The sequence below is a fragment of the Triturus cristatus genome, chromosome 9 (genome assembly GCF_964204655.1).
Source record: "Triturus cristatus chromosome 9, aTriCri1.1, whole genome shotgun sequence".
Taxonomy (NCBI): domain Eukaryota; kingdom Metazoa; phylum Chordata; class Amphibia; order Caudata; family Salamandridae; genus Triturus; species Triturus cristatus.
Window position 1 is genome coordinate 869,303,170 of NC_140592.1, and position 17,555 is coordinate 869,320,724.

General features: G+C 48.1%; 1 long non-coding RNA gene across 1 annotated transcript in view; it reads left to right on the top strand.

Moving 5' to 3' along the window:
• The window catches only part of LOC146798987 (uncharacterized), a 38,946-nt gene extending 23,444 nt beyond the window's left edge, over positions 1–15,502 (top strand). The window contains exons 2-3 of the long non-coding RNA XR_014969223.1: positions 5,821–6,093; positions 15,382–15,502. This is a non-coding gene — a long non-coding RNA (uncharacterized LOC146798987). The remainder of the gene's footprint in view (positions 1–5,820; positions 6,094–15,381) is intronic.
• Positions 15,503–17,555: the final 2,053 nt, after the last annotated feature.

A 17,555-nucleotide genomic window follows, 5' to 3' on the forward strand; every position in this document is an offset into this window, starting at 1 on the left:
TCACATGTCACACGGGTAGTCACTCACGTATTACTGAAACAGTGCATGTATTGTGTCAGTAATCTACCACGATTATGGTTTGTTGTTATATTTGTTTTTCTCAATATTTTGTTTTACAGGCTTGAATTTGGAAGCCATCCAATTGTGGAGTGTGACACTGATCACACCCACACAGTGGTATTCTCTTGCCACCAGTTGGTAAGAACGGAGCCCCTCTCTATATATTTAGGTCCTGATGAATGCCCTGGACCCACCTGGGCCAACATGGCAGAAACATGTCGACCTCTCTCATAACGGTTAGGGGACACTAACTCCCCCACATACCGTCACCTGATTTTAATATCATATAGTTACCTTTCACATTAAAAAACACAACAAGGACAACTATAATGATTTTTAACCACACTCACTTGTACATGGGCCCCCACTTAGTTTAGAAGTGCATCCCTGTCGTCAGGTGTATGCCTGCCCTCTATCAAACCAAGGTTTTAGAGGGCGAGGACTGGTCAATGATGAAGCATGACACCAGGTGGTGTGTGAGACCAGTCCGTTACATTTTGTGAGATGTCTCCACTCACAATATAACCCAAACCTCACAGTGGTCACTGCTTTAGGAGCAGCTTTTTGTGGTTAACATTTATTGTTGGATGCTGCAAGTCCTAAAGCCACGCGCCTCTTGTTCCCTTCTCCACACAGTGTGGAGTTCAGGTGTTTTTTGATTTTGGGTTAGACAACAGCCCGCTGCATTCCCAGAGACCACTTTTAAGTTCTTATCATCTGGCCCAGAGTACGATTACCATTAAGGGTGCCGGCCACCTAACTTCACTTACCCAACTCGTCCTCACTAGTGGGTGATGGGGCCACCTCCTTTAGGTCTAACAGAGCAACCTGCCTTCTGTCCTTCACTAAGGACACCAACACTTTTTTCGACTTCTCATAACATGACTCTATCCTAGACAAGGATCATCTTGATACACATCTGCAAGACTGAGCTCAGCTTTTCTGCTCCTCTGATACAGGAATTATATCAATTCCTCAACATAGAAATGAATAATTATTATATAGAATCAAATTTGTCACCACTCTAGAGTGGAATGTTACTCTTGATTTTTTTACCTGATGTAAGCATAAGATGTGTACAAGATAAATATAATTTCTTTGAATCATCTTGAGATCTTCATTCTCAGCAAAGCATGATAATAAACCATAATCATGATTGAATATTATCCAAAAATCAAGCGTAGTGGATGCAATAGGCACAGACAAGGTAGATCGTTTTCCACCAGGGCTCTGTCTATGATTTACATTTTTTACAATAACATTTGAAAATGGTTTAGCAAAGGGATTAAGAGCAGTTGACGAAAGACCTGAGGCATAGGATTCACCTTTTTTGCTAACTTCTGCAATCTTCACAACTTAGGAAATTAGGGAAAACTTGTCCCTGTATAGTGTTCCTCCTGAGGCTTTAGATCCTCAGAGTCATCTTTTTCATTAAAACAAGGCGTTCTTGGTTGTTTTTTGGGGAAATTCTTTGTTTCTTTTTCCACAACTTGCAATTTTCCCCCTTTTGAACTTGGTGGGAGCAGGCACATTGGAGCTTGCCCCCATGGAAGTTTCTTTGTTCCTAAAGATTGGGAAAAGAGGAGTCCTAAGGCATAGGACTATCTCTGCAGGTGTCACGTCTGCTAAACCAATAAAAGAGGAATCAAAATATATTTTTTAAGTAATCGATATGACCTCACTTGCTCCCATGCTCCCAGGACTGTTGATATGCTTTTCTGAGAACCTGAGTTGGGATTTGCCCACTTGCGAAACAGAGTCTCTGTAATAAGTTTTACGTGGGGCAATGGGGAAGAAACCTCTGCCCCTAAACTGGAGGGACTAGCTATTTCCCTTTCTTATTGACTGTCTGCGCAATCTGATTTGTAGCAAACTCTTTACTTTTTATATCCATTGACAGTTTTATTATTGCTAAGAGTGAGTTTTGCATATGATTTGAGTTATTTACTGCTTTCTCTTAGAGGGCTACAATGGACAACAGAATTATTTCCAGGTATTGAAGGTAATGCCCAGGTACATTGCATGAAGAGTTCCCAAGTAGCCTAACTTAGGGGTGGTTGAAGACACTGGGGAAGCTAACAATTGCTCAGACGGGAGACTGCTAAAAAGCTTCAGTGCTGATTTTTGCATACTGTAACATGGGGTAACCAGAGGAGTTTGCTCTGTTGTAGCTTTGATCATGAAATCAATGTCAACATAAGGTAAAGTCCCCGTCACGGAGCCTAAGATCCACCCCAGCACTTGAATGCACTGACTTTTCTTGCAGCGATTGTTCTAGCATCTGTCTGTTTCAGAGGGAAAAGGGCTCTGGGAGGGGCTCAGAGTGCCTGGGCAATCAGGGCTGGCTGATAGGACTTCATGTGTAAACAGGTGCTGGTTGTCCCTTCAGATGCAAACATCTGCCTTCAAAAAAAAAAAGCTAGGGTCTGAACCCTTTATAGTATTCAAATGGCTGGGTTTGTTCCTTAACGGATTGGAGTTGGTCTTTCTATAAGCTCTTGCGGAGGTCACCCTTCCCGAATAGAGCTTGCAGTCCTGATACACTGGCAAGTCTTGGCCACATGACGTACTGATGCAGCCTTCTCCCTAGTGGGACACTCTACAAGCCAACCCCTCTTGGACCCCCTACGTCACTGCCATTATCTCTCTGGCAGCAAGATTGGTGGGTTGAAAGGCTTCTATAAGGGTCGTCAAGTGCTGAGGTACAAAGTGAAGGCAGACGCCCCCCAGCCAGTTCTGCGGCATCAGACAAGTCCTTTTGATTCAGCCCAATGGCAAATGCCCCTCGGGTAAGCGTTCCACACTCCATGGTGATCGATTAAGCAATGTTCAATTCAGCAGCCTCAGTTCATCACAACAGCCTAAATCCGATGCAGTGTAGAGTTACAAATTTAAAGGTGGCAAAGAAGCAGAAAATTTGAACTTGGAGGAGGACTTTGATGAATAGCTGGGCTAGGCAGGCTAGAAGGCATAACAATTATGGTAATACTGGATGATACTAGACGGACTGGGGGGACAGGTGTGGGGGAAGCTACATTGACCCATCCACTTCCTCAGCCCTGGAGCGCTTGACTCCTTCATGCAGGTGCCTAATGTACCATGCGCATCTCCTCATTCCTGACCTCTGTATCTGTCCTCCACCTCTATCACTGGCCCTGCAATGCTGCACCTCACATCAGCACCCAGGGCCCAGTATCCGGCAATCTCTCCTCCTCAGGGAATCTGATGCCCCGCTGCCTTTTCCGTCTGCTCGCTTGTGTGCACGCTTCGCCTCCAACATCCTCTCATTCCCAACATTCTAATGACCTCACGTCACTTTCAAGCAGTGGGGGCTTGTGATCATTGAAAGTTCTTAGACGCAAATATTGGTCGGGAATTTGACAGAGCGAGCAAGGATGGCTTCCCCTGAAGGACGAAAAGATGTTCTCCCATTAAGTTTTAAAAATATTTGGCCTATTTTTATACCTTTAACGTACATTAACTTACAAAAATACCATCAGTTCTGAAGGTGCATTCCTTAAATATTCTAGCACACTTATGGTGTGCCAACCAGGGCTGACCCACCCAATGGTGTTCAATGTTCACTAGCCTTAAAGCATTTAGACAAAATGGTTGCAAAGTGGTTAATGTTTCTGAATCCGCTCTCTAAGAGGGTCGAAGGTGCTATATGAACTAAAGGCAGTCAGGAAATTGACTTTCACATAAACCAGCAATGTCATAGCATCTTTCATCACTTCTCAAAATGTATTAATTCTTGACGTGCTGCAATCCTGCCCTTTGAGAGAGATTGCCAGTCTTGTTAGGACTGAAAAACTGCTATGAAGGTACAGAGCACAAAAAACTGAAAATACACTCATCTCTCAACCTGAGGCCAGAGAGAAGAGCTACAGAATCTGTAGTCATTATTATACAAATAATAGTTTTATATATAAACCTTGTGAGGATTCCCATTGACCTTAATTGGATCTGTTTCTGTTGCTGGAACTAGGCTTTATCGGGACAAGTGGGGGAATGCTGGGTGGTATGCTTTCTGATTCTGGAAGTTTATGTTGCATAAATGCAAGGAAACATTTGCGCTTTTTGGCAAATTTTGAGATTTGCAGGGCATTGTGGATAAGAAAACTTTTTGGGATCCATGTGAGGCACACCACCCTGGATTCCTCTGGGTGTCTAGAAATGCCTGGGTTTTATAGGTTTCACTGGGATACCGCCGAGCCCATGCCCAGAAACCGTAGCTACCCATTTTATTGATGTTGCTGCATTGCGCCTTAGAACCCCTCCTTTTGTTGGAACTCGGCCCACCTACACAAGTGAGGCAAGATTTTTATTGGAAGACGTGTGAACGCTGGGTGGTAGTAAATTTGTGGCTTCCAGTATTTTGACTCACAGAAATATGAAGAAATGTTGTGTTTTAGTCTATGTTTGATGTTAATGATTCCACATCCTCAACTGTCCGAAAGTTATACATTTGATTATTCCATACGATACGCAGCATTGCGGGGAATTTTAGCTGGACTTTTGCTCCCATCTTCCGGAGCTCCTCCATCTTGCTGCCTAACTCCCACTACCTCTGCTCCGTAGCCTTACACACATCGGAATTAACAAGCAGAGAATATCCATTTATGAATAAGGTCCATTTTTAGAGCTCTTCCTTGATGGTATAGGAAAGGAAGTTTACCAAGATCTTTCCTAGGTTTAGTTCTTTGCAAATTACGCCGGAACGGCTCTCTATGTGCCCTCTGAATTTCATGCTCGAGATTTATCTCTTCCTTATCTTTCAGGATCGTTTTCCATAAGAGCGAAATTATAAAGGCCTTCATATCCGATCCTTCCTCGGTTTCAGGAATATTCAGAAATTTTAGGTTATTTCTGCGAGAATGGTTCTCCATCCTCTCCAAATCTTCTCTTAAGGCTTGATTTTGCCTTCCAAGTTTAGAAATCTCAGATGCGTTCTTCTCGACATCCTGCTTCACTATGCCTACTTCTTCCTCCAACTTCTTAGTACGCAGGGTTACTTCATCCAGCTTCTGCGTTAGCTCAGAATATGAAGCTTGTATACCCAGTTGATTTGCCTCTGAGACCGTAAAGCGCTTTTTTATATCACTCTTCAGATCCATTAATATGCTTGCCAGAGAGATTTCTACATTTTTGCTCGCTTTGTGCATTCCCATATCCGAGCTACTCTGTCTGTCCCCATTTGCTTCTAGGAGCAGAACTTCCTGGTCTTCAGGTGATGCAAGCACTGCAAACCTGTTACTCAAGGGGACAGTTGCACTGGCTCCCTGGAGTGCCCCAGTCTCATCCCTTGACGTGCTCAATTCCATAAAAAGACCAGTACTATTTGCACTCTTTTCCGCATTGGTGGTAGTATCTGATACATTAGCCCTATTCCTAGGCATATCTGAGGTGCGATCTAGGGTACGCTCTTCTGAACTGGGGCTTGAACTCCCTGCGCCATTTTTCTACATACTTGGAAGCACCCGGAAAAAGGATTTAAGTGAGGGAGTAATTTTAACCCTGGAGGGTAAAGCGCCAGATATTTGGGTGCTTTTTCCCTGGTTAGTTTTTCCAACTGGAGACTTTCCTAACCCTCTACCATGGGAGCTCCCTCCTTGTCGCCCCTGCTTTGCCTTAATAGTAGTTTTAACTCCTTGTGGAAAATCTGGCAAGGCGTCCGGTGAAATAGGAAGGAGATTTGTCTTACCTCTGATGTTCCTGGTCCTCAATGTGTACCTTGTTATTTCCTGTCTCCATATGCAGGTGCCGCCCCCCTCCTACTCAGCTCTCCACGCTTCAGCTGCTTTTGCTGTTTTGCCACTCTGCTCAGGCCCGACATCCTCAACATGCTGCAGGCAAGCTTGACTTGTTCTGGCTCTGCCTCTGTTTCCAGCTCTGATCCCAGCCTGCCAGACTCGCTGAAGATTTCATGCTGCCTCACTCCAGTGCGTCCCTGGGGGCCCATGCTTCAACCTCCGGTCTCCTCCCAGCAGAGAAACACCGTGTTCTGGGATCATCCCCAGTACCAGGAGCCCCGTAAGTGCAAGCTCCTTTTGTCCGCCTGATTTATGCCCGATTTTGGCTTTCATGCAGCTGCGTATCTGCCGCTCTCCCGAAAGCACTTCCCCCGTAATGGCACCCGCGGCTGCTAGCGTCTAGCTAGTAGCCACAATGTTCCCCCACGCTCCCCTTTCCACAAAAATTGATAGGATCAGGAAGGGAGATACTGCTAAATGACCGATAGGGCTACAGGATAGATCGCTCTCTAAAGTTTGAATGTATTAGCGGAATTCCTCCAATGGTACGCCCATTGGCATTGCTTTGCCTAAAAAGATAGGGAGTGTTCCCCAGGGTAGGTGTAGGTGGGTGGGTGGGAAGGTGGTGGGGGAGCACGTGTGGGGAGCATTGGGATAAAAAAACAAAAAAAGTCCTCAGAACCTTTTATGCAGGAGAATTTTAATAACGTAGTAAAGAAGCAAGGAACAGAACATCTTGGGAAGCATTATGGCTAACATTCCGAGTATCGACATTCTTACATGGAATGTGAATAGTCTTAGGTCTAAAACCAGACAGAGGAAAGTGATGGAATATTTAAAAAAAAGACAAGCACAAATTATGATTTTACAGGAGACGCACTTAGTTGCAAAAGAAAGTAAGGAGCTGTTTGGTAGGTGTGGGTGGGTGCAAAATGTAATCGCCTCAGATCAACCACAATGCTGTAAGGGAGTAGCAATCTTAGTTAGGAGTGGATGTAGGATAGAATTTAAGGAGTCGAGTACGGACAGCTCGGGCAGATGGGCTCTAGCTCGTTTAAAGTGGGCGGATAGGGATTTCTTATGTGTGGGGTTTTACGGGCCCAATGAGCCGGTCACCCCCTCGCACCGTGCACACTCCTCAGGAGTGAGCTCAGGCTGCCCCTCGTTCCCGCCAGTGCCGCCGCTGCCAGCAGCTGTGACCCTGCGCACCGCTGACTGAGCCCAGGCTGCCCCTCGTTGCCACCAGCGCCGCCGCTGCCAGCAGCTGTGTTCCTGTGCACCGCTGATTGGAGCTCAGACCCCGCCTGCGCCGCGTTTGTATTGAGAATCCGATTGTCTGTGTAATTCTGCTCCTTGTTTTCTCCTGTGCCCCGTGTAGTTTATTTTTTGTTCCTCTGTGTTTTTGTTCCCCTCTGGTCTCTCCCGGCCCCTGCCGCGCTTCCCGCCACCTCCCCGCTCCCCGCCGCTGCCCCCTGCGGCCCCGCCCCCTTCCCTATACAGCCCTACCCATTCGCCGCCCCGCTCCCGCCTCCCAGCTGCTCCTCCCTCGCTCCGCCCCCCCACTCTCCACTTATGGCAGAGTTGCAAACGTGCAGCGTTGACGCGCAGCGGGCGCGCCCTAAGCGCGCCGAAGGTGCGCCAAAGGTAAGCCCGTCTGCGCCCGTCCGCGCCTGGACCGCGCCCAGTGCCAGGACCCCTGCAGCGCCCACCCCACCCGCCGGACGTACGACGCCGCCACCCTCAACGCACTCAACACCGGCCGATCCCCTGGATGCTACCGAGCCACCCCGAGACGCACCCACGGACCCTTCAGCTGCCACGCCTGCAAGTTCACCTGCACCCGGACCGGCGCTGCACCAGCACCCACCAAGCCGAACACCAGCAGCAACCACCTGAAGTGCATCCTGCTCAACACCCGCTCCGTCCACAGACACGCCGTTCAACTCTGGAGCCTCCTCGACACCACAGCCCCTGACGTCGCCTTCCTCACGGAAACCTGGATGAACGACTCCTCAGCACCCGACATCGCCATCCCGGACGGATACAAGATCACCCGTAGGGACCGCGTCAACCAGATGGGAGGAGGCATCGCCATCATCTACAGGGACACCATCCGCATCACGACCAACACCGATGACACCCTGACATCCGCCGAACACCTGCACTTCCAGATCCACACCGACCCCAAGACCACCCTCAGAGGCACCCTCATCTACCGACCCCCGGGACCACGCACACAATTCAGCGACGACATCGCCGACTTCATCAGCCCGCACGCCCTCCCCTCCGCTGACTACATCCTCCTCGGAGACATCAACTTCCACCTGGAGAACAACAACGACCGCAACACTACCACCCTACTTGACAACCTCGCCAACCTCGGACTAAAGCAGCTGGTGTCCACCCCCACCCACCTCGCCGGACACACACTCGACGCTGTCTTCTCATCCAGCAAGGACATCGTCTTCAGCCACACCACCGGACTCCACTGGATGGACCACAGCTGCGTCCACTTCACCTTCAGAAGAACCACGACCCACCACCACCAGCAACAGGTTGCTCGTAGAAGCTGGAACAAGATCACAGCAGACCAGCTCGCTGCTTCCCTGAGCCAGCACCCTCCCGCCAGCTCAGCGAACCCCAGCCAGGCCGCCGACAACCTCACGAAGTGGATCAGCAACTGCACGGACGAACTCGCCCCACTGAGGATCCCGCCTAGCAGACCTGGCAGCAAGAAGGCCCCATGGTTCACCGACGAACTCAAGAGCTCCAAGAAGAACTGCCGAGCCCTCGAGAAAGCCTGGAGAAGGGAGCCAACACCGGACAACATGACTGCCCTCAAGCTCGCCACCCGGGAAGCACCATCAACTGATCCACGCCACCAAGAAAACAGCATTCAAGGACCGGTTGGACAACAACGCACACAACTGCAAGGAACTCTTCAACATCGTGAAAGAGCTCTCCAACCCCAACGCCGGAACCAACGACATCACCCCATCGCAAGACCTCTGCAACTCCCTCGCCTCCTACTTCCACAACAAGATCGCAGACATACACAACAGCTTCAGCACACAACCAACGCTCCCCACGACCACACCAACGCCCCCCACCACCACCCTCAACGCCTGGACCCCGATCAACACAGAAGACACCACCCGCACGATGAACACCATCCACTCCGGATCTCCGACCGACCCCTGCCCTCACCACATCTTCAACAAGGCCGACGCTGTCATCGCTCCCCATCTGTGGGACATCATCAACACCTCCTTCGACACCGCCACCTTCCCTGAGAGCTGGAAGCACGCCGAACTCAGCGTTCTACTGAAGAAGCCAACAGCGGACCCCACCGAACTCAAAAACTACCGCCCCATCTCGCTCCTCCCATTTCCAGCCAAAGTCATCGAGAAGACCGTCAACAAGCAGCTGGCCACCTTCCTCGAGACGAATGGATCCCTCGACCCCTCACAGTCTGGCTTCCGAGCCAACCACAGCACCGAGACCGCCCTCATCGCTGCCACCGATGACATCCGAGCCCTGCTGGACAACGGAGAAACGGCGGCCCTCATCCTCCTCGACCTCTCCGCAGCATTCGACACTGTCTGCCACCGCACCCTAGTGCAGCGCCTCAGCAACGTCGGAATCCAGGAGAAGGCACTGGAATGGATCATCTCCTTCCTCAGCGGAAGGACACAGAGAGTCCGCCTACCACCGTACAAGTCAGAGGCCACCGAAGTCATCTGCGGCGTCCCTCAAGGATCCTCGCTCAGCCCCACCCTCTTCAACGTTTACATGAGCCCCCTCGCGGCCATCGCACGCCAACACAACCTCAACATCATCTCCTACGCCGACGACACCCAGCTGATCCTCTCCCTGACCAACGACCCCCGCCGCCGCCAGAACCAACCTCCACGAAGGGATGAAAGACATAGCCGAGTGGATGACGACCAGCCGCCTGAAACTGAACTCAGACAAGACGGAAGTCCTCATCCTGTGCTCCTCGCCCTCCGCCTGGGACGACTCCTGGTGGCCCCCCGCCCTGGGCACCGCACCCAAACCGACAGACCACGCACGCAACCTGGGCTTCATCCTGGACTCCTCCCTCTCCATGACCAGACAAGTCAACGCCGTCTCCTCATCATGCTTCAACATCCTACGCATGCTACGCAAGATCTTCCGGTGGATCCCCACCGAGACCAGGAAGACAGTCACCCAGGCCCTCGTCACCAGCCGACTGGACTACGGCAATGCCCTCTATGCCAGAACCACCGCCAAGCTCCAGAAGAGACTCCAGCGGATCCAGAACGCCTCAGCCAGACTCATCCTCGACATCCCCCGACGCAGCCACATCTCCGGACATCTGAGAGACCTGCACTGGCTCCCCGTCAACAAGAGAATCACCTTCCGTCTCCTGACCCACGCACACAAAGCCCTACACGACCAAGGCCCGAGCTACCTCAACAACCGCCTCAACTTCTACGCTCCCAAACGCCACCTCCGATCGACCAGTCATGCCCTCGCCGCCGTCCCCCGCATTCGAAGAGCGACAACAGGAGGAAGGTCCTTCTCCTACCTGGCCGCCAAGACCTGGCACTCCCTCCCGACCGACCTGCGCCTGACCCAAGACCACCTGTCCTTCAGGAAGAAGCTCAAGACCTGGCTGTTTGAGCAGTAGCGGCACCCCCCCCCCCAAGCGCCTTGAGACCCTCCGGGTGAGTAGTGCGCTCTATAAATACCTTGATTGATTGATTGATTGAATGAGGATCATCCACAGCACATTGTAGATTTAGAATTGAGGCTGGCGGGAATTCCAGCTCCTGCAATTGTGGGTGGGGACTTTAATGTATTGATGGATCCTGTATTGGACCGCTCAACAAAAAGGGAGAGAGCATATATCCCTAGAATGTGGAAGCCTTGAAAAGCATAATAACGGGATCTTGATCTATTGGATGTGTGGAGATATCTGAAAGGGAGGATGAGGGGGATACACGTATCATAGTAAAAAGCACCATCACTTTTCTAGATTAGATAATATTTTAGTTGATAGATGTCTTGCAACAAATATTAAAAAGATCAAACACCTCCCAGCTCATATTTTAGATCATTTAGCCGTAATAGTAAGCTTACAAGCACTTGGACCGCAGCCACCTAAGAGATGGACGCTAAAGCATGCCCTGCTTCTAGAAGAGGGGGTGGAGACAGCTCTGAAGGATGCAGCAACAGTGTATTTTGTCAACAACAAAGATACTGCTTCCCGAGGAATTCTATGGGATGCCTTTAAGACATATATGCGAGGGATCCTAAAAAGCCTCACCTGTGCAAAAAATCGAGAAGACCGGGAAGAACTAGTGAATTTGGAAAAAGAGGTTGGGATTTCAGAGGAGATTTTGCACACCATAAGTGAGAGAGAGGAAACTGAGAAGACCAAAAGGAGGCTAGAAGAGGTCCAACTCGAATTTAAAATCAGGCTGGAACGAAAGTGTAAGGCAAGATGGCAAGCAGCGAACATGAAGGAATTTGAGTATGGCGAGAAAGCTGGAGCCTTGCTAGCTTGGAAAGCCAGGGTTGAAAGATCAAGAAATGATATAAAGGAGTTGAAAAGTGATTCAGGGGTGAAGTTGGACAGCTGGGAAATTATGCAGGAACATATAGTAGCACTGTTTTCGCAGCTCTATAAAGAAAATATAATTCCTGATCCTCCGAAGTTTAGAAGCTGGCTTAGCTCGCTTGGCCTTCCGGTAATGAATGAGGAAGGGAAGGAGAGGATGGAAGCCTCAATTACGCAAGAAGAGATTAGGGGAGCAATTAAAAGATCTAAAAATGGGAAGGCGGCAGGGCTCGACACTGTTCCTTCAGAAGTGAATAAAATGGTAACAGAAGAAATATCACCTGTTTGGGAAAGTCTGTTTAATATGATTTACAGGGGGGAGGCGCAGGTCCCAGAATCCTGGAGAGAGGCCTCTATAGTTCTGATCTTAAATCCTGCTAAGGACCCGTTAAAGGCGGAATCATATTGGCCAATATCCCTGCTAAATGCAGATTATAAGATCTTTGTCAGCATTTTGGCAGGGAGGCTGTCTAGAGTTTAATCTCAGCTGATACATGAAGACCAAAAGGGGGTTATCCCTGGGAGACAATTGCATGAACTGACCCAGCAATTATTAGGGTGTATTGACATAGCTACAGTAAGTTCGGCTCCTTTGGCGGTGGTCACATTGGACGCCGCCAAGGCTTTTGAGCGAGTCTGCTGGGAGTATCTATGGGCAGTACTGGAGATTATAGGGTTTGGGCCCTCTTTTTAACTACACTAAAAGCCCTATATCATCGTTCCACGGTTAGGATTTTCCTTAATGGTTCTCTCACTAAGAGTTTTATGATCTCTAGAGGGATGAGACAGGGCTGCCCCATTTCTCCCTTGTTGTTTAATATATATATTGAGCCATTCGCCCAGGTGCTCTGTCAAGATGACCAGGTTATGGCTTTCCGTGTGGGAGCATTCGGAAAGAAAATCACTCTGTACGCGGACGATCTAATTGTTTATACAGCAGACATCGCTATCACTATCCCAAGAGTAGAACGATTAGCAGAAGAATACGGGGCCTATTCAGGATACTTAGTAAATAAGGAAAAAAACGGGGTTATGTGCTGGAATATGTCAGACTGGAGGGGGAGTGTCCAGAGAGAGATTAGGTATTTGGGAATTAGTATTGTCAATACATTGCAGGATATACCGCAACATAATCTAGAGAGGGTTGCTAAGGATATTGAGAAAGCACTAACCAGGTGGAAGAATCTCCCATTAACCTTATATGGAAGGGTTAATCTTATAAAAATGGTGCTATTGCCGAAGCTTACAGTTCTTTTTAACTGTATACCTCTTTCCTTTCTGAGAGGCTTGATAGATAAAATACATGGCAAACTGGGCAGTTTTGTGTTGGCAGATAGGGGAACACGTATGTCTTGGAAGAAATTGTGGTGCAAATTGGCAGATGGAGGGCTAGCACTACCAGACCTGAGGTTATATTGCATGGTATTCCAGTTTAAGAACAGTAGAGTGTTATTATGTATACCGGGGCACAGGGTGTGGGGTGGGTTGCTGGAGGAGATGGTTAAAGAGTGGGGCGCGAACGTTTTTTTGTATACATTCGGGGCAAATACATTTTTAAAAAAGTAAAATTGAAGACGCTAAAGGCAGCACTAATTCTGTGAGTCAGAATAAGGAATACACTAGGAACTGGATACTATTCAGAGGGGGCGCCAATATGGGATTCACTAGGCACGCTGGAATGTTTGCAAGATCAATTAAGTATTCCACTTAGTAGGGCAGGAATAGAGTTTTGGGGGGATCTTATGATGATGAAAGAGGTGATGCCATGGAAAATATTGTCGACAAAGACAGGGGGATGACTCTCAAGGTTTCAGTATCTGCAGTTACTGTCCTGGGGGGAGGTGAATAGGAATGAGACTGAAGGATTTTGGGAGTTTGAAAAAAAACTACAGAATGGAACCCCAATGAAGAAGGAAGTAAGTGACTGGTATCAAACATTGGTGTCTTTTGAGAAAAAAAAATCAAAGCACCCTTGCAGATGTCAGAGCCACAGAAACTGTGGCAATTTTCCTTTAAGTTGCTTTATAAAGTAGTTAAACTATCAAACTTAAAAAGAAATCATATTTTTACGGTCAACAGGCTCTATTGAACACCATATAAACTAGCAAAGTTTGTAACAGCTGTTGCCCCAAGATGTCATAGATGTGGTGCGCTGAGTGCTGATGACAGACATATGTTTTTTGAATGCTCCCGGTTAAAGGATTATTGGTACACAGTGGAAAATGCTATAAATGAAATTCTATGTGCCAACATAAAAATAAGTTTACCATTAATAATGTTGGGAGTAGAAGATAAGCCGATTTCGCCCCTTACTAGGGATAAGCAGGCCCTGCTTTTTTATTTGGTTCTCCTTGCTAGGCGAGAAATCTGTAAAAAATGGATAGAAGCTGTTTCACCCCTCAGGATAGATTGGTTCCAGGCGGCAAAAAGCACTTGTAAAAAGGATACAGGTTTAGAGACTAATACACATTCTTAGATCTGGGAGGCTTTTCAGAATTGGAATGGCATAATAAGGACCTAAAAACGTAACTATATTAGTCCTATGATTCCACCTACGTGGAACGTGCAGCCAGGTTACTGGATGGGCTTGTGCGCAGGACTATTGAGCTATCTCAAAAGCCTGGGAAGGTACAGAACGGCTGGCAGGCTGCAATTTGCATACAATGGTGGTATGAGGACAAAAAAAAAAGAAAAAAGTCTATGTTTGAAGTTTGCAAGAGCTTCTGGGTACTATACAATGGCTTCTGGGTACAATACAATGGTGGTATGAGGACAAAAAAAAGAAAAAAATGTCTATGTTTGATGTTTGCAAGAGCTTCTGGGCTGTGTGGCCCCCCTTCCCTAGGCCACTATTGGCCCCGTGGACCCCATACCCTGGGGCCGGCCTTCAAGTTGGGGACCATGGGGGGAGCCCCAGTGCCCCCACAGTTCCCAGGAGGTGGGTAGCCGGCTTTGCTTTTGGGCAAGGGGAGCTGCTGACATGCAACTCCCCTTTCTCAAAAGCAAAGCAAGAGTTTGCTATGACATGGCGGGAACCATGCTCCCGCCCTGTCATAGCAAACGGCAATGTCCCAGGGGTGGTCACATCAGGACATTGCAGGAGCCGGCCCTGGGGGGTGGCGGTCCCCAGGCCCATCAAGGGTTATATATATTCAATGAAAAAACCATAGGTTTTACAGACGTTATAGTTAGGAATTAGCATTTAAAAAACCTTAGAAATTCACTGAAAAAACCATAGGTCTCAGGGACGTTATAGTTATTTGGACATTTGACTCATATAAAACCAGAGAAATTCACCTGTTATAGTTAGTTGAGCTAACTATAACTCGCGCGCCCGCAATGCACTGGTGATAACGTCACATATTACATCACTCATGACATGGTCAGTGACATCACTGATGACATAGCTGATGCTCTGGCCTTTCTGACGCCTTCCATCGTGGTATCAATACACCCTCCCATACCAGAGACTTGCTGTGCTACACTGAGAGGCACCCGGTAGTCGGAGCTTGCACCGGCATGTCGTTGGACACACCGGTCATGGCAGGTGAGCAGTGAAGCCTCAGTGCGCAGGAGCTGAATTTGAGCACAGTGCAGGGGAAGGGCCTGGGGTCCTGCAGTCTGAGTGCACAGGTGCAGGCAAGCGATGTTGCCGTAGATAATAATATAGTCTCTGGCCTCATTCATATCTCAGTTTCATTTTAAAGACTTGCTGGACCACACTGTTTTCAGCGGACCCCAGCATCCCAGACACACGGGTGGCGGGAGGTGAACAGTGAGGGCTGGGTGCAGTAGGCCGATGCTCTCTCCTCCTCCCTCTGTTCTTTTAACTCTCCCTCCCCTTCTCCCTTCCACCCACTCACTCACTGTCCCATTCTCACTTTCTTCCTTTCATTCCGACTACCTTTCTTTTTCTCTTGGACATGGCACACATACTTATGTTAATTTTTTTTCTTGCAGGTTTTGTATGCTGCTTCGAGAGGAGTCCCACCCACTTCTTTCATGTTTTACTGTTGTTCGAATAAAGTTACGTTTCCATTTATTTGTGTTGTTTTAATAAAAGTTTTTTTTTACCAATAAATAAGTGAGTGTATGGGTCTTCTTTTTCTGACAACACTTGTCTGTAGTTCATTATGAAAATCGGCGGTTGATAGGAGGTTATGAGGGAAAACATTTGTAATTTTGCGGTGCACCTACCAAATATAAACCAACAGACTATTACATAAATGAAGCCTGGGTAATTCTACAAGGGCAAGGGTTCTATGAGTGTATCACTTTATAACACCATGAGTACTGCCCGTGTGATTACAGAACCAATAAGGCACTGCCTAGGGCCACCGAGGCTTCAAGGACTGGCGAGGCCCACCCTGCATATTTAGGTAAAGACCCAGAGGTTGCCGATCCCCGGTCCCCGTTCTTGAGTTGGCCTCGAAGCCCCCTGAACAATTCATGAACAATACCCGAGGAGGTGTCGATCAGAAGTCTGCGAAACGTCTCTGTGCCCTCCCGTGCCTAATTTACATGTGAGATTAAGGTCCCCAGTGCTGCAGAGACCCCGCAATATAATAATAGGATTGGCCCCGGAACATTACCCACCAGTGGGCTCATTTAAATGAACGGGTGAGACCCCGCTTCACTTTTTTTTCCTCCATTTCTACCATTCGGATCCGTTTTATTGAGGCGATATGAGGTTTTCCTCCTCTCACTTCAACGAGGTAAACAAGAATTTACTATCACAGGGTGGAAGCGATGCTCCCGCCCTGTAATAGCAAACATAAATGTCCCACGGATGCACACCCTGGTACATTGTATGACCTGCACCTGGGAGGTGGCGCTCCATAGGGCCATGCTGCATTGGTTAATGCATAACTAGAGAATTAGTATAAACACATACTACTACTACTTACACACGTGTAGTACAGCAACCAGAGTGTAGTGAAGAGGCAGAGTAATCCCAAAATCAAAAAATATAAATCCTACCAGGTAGGATCACATAGTTCAATCAGCCGACGACCCTGGGATGAGTAGAAACAGCTTCAGCAAGAAAACGGGTCTTCAGCAGAACCCAAGCAAGCTCAAAATCTTGGTGAGTGCTGTCTTCTTTTTACCTTCTCCCGCTCTTTGCCAAATTTATGTAGTGAAGGGGAAGACAGCAGTGGATCCGATAAGTAGATTTATTGCAGGAAAAGAAGACAGCCACCAACAGGACTAGACACCAAGGCAACCGTCTTCTCCAGCACCGTGTACAAACTCCCCAAGATTCCCCTCATGACAGCCTTACATTCTAACATTACATACTTACATTCTAGTAGCATTACATACTAACATTCTACTATGACTTACAAGGGAATACTACACAGAGCACATGACTTTACAGCAATGAGCTCATGGTTTCATCCACGAGTCTTGAGACGGGTTGTGGTGAGTAGTTCGCTTCCCACTCACTGTATTGTATAAAAGCAAACTAACACTACTTCCACAGGTATGCTACAGCGTACATAGCATATCACTTTACAGCAATGAGCTCACGGTGCAATCCCAAGTCTTTAGACCAGTAGGGGTGAGAAGTTCCCACTCCCTGTATAGTATAAACGCATACTAACCCTACTTACACAGTTATACTACAGCGGCCAGTATACTACAGAGCCCAGAGCCCATCACTTTACAACAATCAGCTCGGTTTGATCCCCGAGTCTTCACACCGGTAGGCATGAGTACTTCACTTCCCACTTCCGGTATAGAATAAACGCACGGTAGAGGTCAGTAGTTCGCTTCCCACTCCCTGTATGGTATAAACGCCTACTAACACTACTTCCACAGGTATGCTACAAAGACCAAAGCACATCACTTTAAAGCAATGACCTCACGGTTTAGGTTCTCGGTTTCAAACCCGAGTGTAGCAACATCTCATCTCAGCACCATGTCACTGTGAGCAACACCGCACTTTCAGTCCGGTAGGAGTGACTACTTCGCTTTGCACTCCCCCACAGAGGTTACAGTGCTCCTATCCTCCTGTTTCCTACTCTTTTGTCCCTTTTTGCCCCTTTCTCATTTCAACAGAATCACAAAATGGCTGCCAACACTTCCTAGTTGCAACCGCTCGCAGCCAATAAGCATCAAGCTTGTGCTCGTAA